This window comes from Leptonychotes weddellii, chromosome 3 (genome assembly GCF_054177405.1).
Source record: "Leptonychotes weddellii isolate Sample4059 chromosome 3, ASM5417740v2, whole genome shotgun sequence".
In the NCBI taxonomy this organism is placed as follows: Eukaryota; Metazoa; Chordata; class Mammalia; order Carnivora; family Phocidae; genus Leptonychotes; species Leptonychotes weddellii.
In genome coordinates, this window is record NC_138371.1 from 46,252,820 (window position 1) to 46,257,238 (window position 4,419).

General features: G+C 37.8%; 1 pseudogene; it reads right to left on the reverse strand.

The window, feature by feature from the left end:
* Nucleotides 1-2,603: 2,603 nt before the first annotated feature.
* LOC102733911 (small ribosomal subunit protein uS2 pseudogene) lies at nucleotides 2,604-3,500 on the reverse strand (annotated as a pseudogene).
* Between the last annotated feature and the right edge of the window lie 919 nt (nucleotides 3,501-4,419).

Genomic DNA, 4,419 nt, shown 5'->3' on the forward strand with positions numbered 1-4,419 from the left:
TTGGTGAGGATGTGGAGAAAGGAGAACTCTCTTACATTGTTGGTGGGAATGCACACTGGCACAGCCATTCTGGAAAACAGTATGGAGGTTCCTCAGAAAGTTAAAAATAGAACTACCTTATGATCCAGCAATTGCACTATTAGGTATTTACCCAAAGGATACAAAAATACTGACTTGAAGGGATACATGCATCCTGATGTTTGTAGCAGCATTATCAATAATAGCCCAATTATGGAAAGAGCCCAAATGTGCATTGGTGGATGAATGGAGAAAGAAGATGTGGTATGTATACACAATGGAATATTACTTAGCCATAAAAAATAATGAAATCTTGTCATTTGCAGCAATTGTGGATAGAGCTAGAGGGTATTATGTTAAGCGAAATAAGTCAGTCAGAGAAAGACAAATACCATATGATTTCACTCATATGTGGGATTTAAGAAACCAAACAGATGAACTTAGGAGACAAAAAAAAGAGGGAGGCAAACCAAGAAACAGACTCTTAACTATACAGAACAAACAGGTTTGCTGAGGAGGTGGGGGAGGATGGGTTAAATGGGTGATGGGGATTAAGGAGGGCACTTGGATGAGCCCTGGGAGTTGTATGTAAGTGACGAATCACTAAATTCTACACCTGAAATTAATATTCCACTGTATGTTAACTGAAATTTAAATAAAAACTTGAAACTACAAAAAAAGAATTGATAGGCTGGAATTCATTAAAATTAAAAATTTCTGCTCTGTGAAAGTAAGTATCAAGGGAATGAAGAGACAAGCCACAGGCTGCATGGAAATATTTGCAAAAGACTTATCTGATAAAAGACTGCTAGTCAAAATATACAAAGAACACTTAAGACTCAACAATAAGAAAACAAGCAATCATATTAAAAAATAGGCTAAAGGCTTTAACAAACACCTCACCAAAGAAGATATACAGATGGCGAATAAGCATATGAAAATATGATCCACATCATATGTCATCAGGAAAATGCAAATCAAAACAATAAGATACCATTACACACCTATTAGCATGTCCAGAATCCAGAATGCTGACAACAATAAATGCTACTGACGATGTGGAAAAACAGGAACTTTCATATATTGCTAGTGAGAATGCAAAATGGTACAGACACTTTGGAGGACAGTTTGGTGGTTTCTTACAAAATTAAACAAACTTTTGCCATATGATCCAGCAATCCCACTCTTTGGTATTTATCCAAGGGAGTTGAAAAATTATGTTCACACAAAAACTATACATGGATGTTTATAGCAACTTTATTCATAATTGCTAAAACTTGGAAGCAACCAAGATGTCCTTCAGTAGGTGAATGGATAAATAACTGTGATACATCCAGACTTTGGAATATTATTCAGTTCTCCAAACAATTGAGCTATAAAGCCATGAAAACACATGGAGGAAACTTACATGCATATTACTAAGTGCAAGAAACCAGTCTGAAAAAGCTGCATACTATATGATTGCAACTATATGATATTCTGGAAAAAGCAAAACTATGGAGACAATAAAAAGACCAGTGGTTTCCAGGTGTTAAGGGAGTGGAAGGGATGAATAGGTAGAGCACAGAGGATTTCAAGGGCAGTGAAAATACTCAGTATGATACTCTAATGTTGGATGCATGTCGTTATACATTTGTCCAAATCCACAGAATGTACAACACCATGTGTGAATACTAATGTAAACTATGGGCTCTGGGTGAGAATGATATTCAGTGTAGATCCATCAAATGTAACAAACATACCACTCTGATAGGGGTTGTTGATAATAACAGGCTATGCCTGTGTGGGAACAAGTGGTAAATAGGAAATTTCTGTACCTTCCCCCCAAGTCTGCTGTAAACCTAAAGCTGCTCTAAAAAATTAAGTTAAAAAAACTTGGTTTTTGAAGACCTACAACTTCTCTCATTGATTCTTTTTTCCTTAACGTCCCTGTGTTCTCCATATTCTTGAGTTGAGCAAATGATTACTTTTGTCATTTTAAATAGTTCCTCATAGGAAATGCCTTTTTTCTTTTCCCTGAATATAACTTTGTCTTCTCTGATAATTATAATGATTGACAGATGTTTAAAATAAAAATCATTCAGTTAGTATTCTGGGAAACTTTCAAGAATTAGCAAATTTCCTCTTGAAATTTCTTGGGTAATATCTTAAATTTGCTATTGCTAGTTTAGTAATGGCTCAAAAAGCTGGTAACACTTTGAAATAATTAGACCAGTTATCCAAACACTGCTACATGTAAGTGGGATATCTATTTTAATGCATTGACACCATAGGTTAACCAAAAAGTATTCCAAATAAAAAATTAAGATAAAATTTGCTTATAATATTTCATTATAATTTTCAAATATGAATTTTAAATTTTTATTCTGTGGTATTCTTGCAAATTCTCCACAATTTATAGGCACTTTATGTATAGTTCTGGTCATGTATTATTTAGGAAAATTGTATAAAATATTTTATTTATGAAAACTATATTTTTAGGAATAATATGTAATTTATTTTAGAATATATCTATTTATAAAACTTCATAAAACTGGTTTACTTTTTTTTTTTAGAAACTGTTTATTTTCCATCAACCTTATTTCCATTTTGTTTGCTTTGTGGAAGAGCAGCTTAAGACCGCTCAGTGGTTGTTCCTACCCATTCAGGGGCCTGAGCAGTGGAAGCTGCAGACCAGTCTTCAGTGGCCGGCTGGGCGCTCCAGTCTTCAGTAGGGAACTGCTGAATAGGCACAGAGGGCCCCTGCACGCCTTCAGACCAGTCTGCAACTTTAGGTTGAGTAGCAGTGAACTCAGGAGCTGGAGCAGTCCATTCACCCTGAAATTCCTCCTTGGTCACAGCCTGTTCAGCAGAGACCTGCTCTTCCTTTTCAATCTCTTCAGGATCTCTGTAGAAGTAGAGATCAGGCATGACCTCCCATGGGTGTTCATGGGAAATGGTGCCACACATGCGCAGAACTTCCCTGGCCAGCCTCCACCACATCAGACCCACTGAGTGAGCTCCCTTGTTGTTGAAAGGGATGGCAGTGTCCACATAGTGCAGAGGAGAGTCGGTGTTAGACAGAGCGATGGTAGGCAGGTTAGCATAAGATGTCTCTGTAAGAGGCTGGTGGTCAGCCCTGGGATGAGTAACCACCAAAAGCCTCAGCTCTTGGAAGGCTGCCTGGATCTGGTTAGTGAAGGTTCTAAGAGTGAAGTGACCAGCAATGGCAGTGGCCCCAGCAGCAGCAGCAAACTTCAGTATTCCCAGACGATATGACACTGACATCAGCTGGGTTTTCAATGGCAACCACAGCATGAGCTGCCAGCAGAAGCTTCTCCCAAGTTCTCTTCAGATTTATGATGTGGATACCATCACTTTTCCTTTTGTAGGTGTACTGTTCCATTTGGAAGTCAAGGTTGGTGCCACGTAAGTGGGTTCCTGCTGCAAGGAATTTGAGGACATCTTCCTCCTTCACGCCGGACATCAAGGGCTCCAGACATTGTGAAAATTTCCCTTTACGCTATGATGGGAACGCAAAACAATGCCACATGGACCCTTCCCTGGGTAGCATGGAAAGGGAAAACTGGTTTACTTTTAACTCAATGAATATTAGTGTTTTCAAATATTTCAGAATGAAATGGGGATGTAGATATCACTCTATAAAATTACAGAGGTTTAAATTTCTGCAGTTTTATTTTTTTAATTTATTTTTTAAAAAGATTTTATTTATTTACTTAAGAAAAGGAGAGAGAGAGCATGATATCATAGGAGCAGGGGGGAGGGGCAGAGGGAGAAGCAGACTCCCCACTGAGCAGGGAGCCCCATACGGGGCTTGTTCCCAAGACCCAGAGATCTTGACCTGAGCCAAAGGCAGATGCTTAATTGACTGAGCCACCCAGGTACTTTTAAATTGCTGCAGTTTAAAATATTATTAATATTCTGTCTCTTTCTTGGTATAGAATTTACAGTTTTGGATAATGTTAACCTGAGTTTTGTCTTTAAAAATGAATTTAACTGAAGGCCACGTCTTGTTGAACAAAATAAACCTTCAGCGACTTGCTTCATACAGACAAACTAACCTTCTATTTTGCTACTCTTGCAGTCTGCATTTTACCTGAGTACCTTACCTGCATTCTACAACTATTAATAAACGTCAACTCACCCTTCCTCTCCTACCTTCCTCTGGTTACCAGTGTGGTCGTAGTTAATACCATTTTCATGGAGTATCAGCCAACTCAATGATAAATTCTTAAACAAATACTGACAGGAAAGGTAAAAGAACATCTAGAAGCAAGAAAAGACACAGTATACCTCAGTTACAGCCATGGATATGGTTAATCTTTTAGCCTCCCCATCATGTTTTTGTTTTTGTTTTTTTTAGTATAACATCATGTCAGCATCTTTAATAGGTCTAATGGG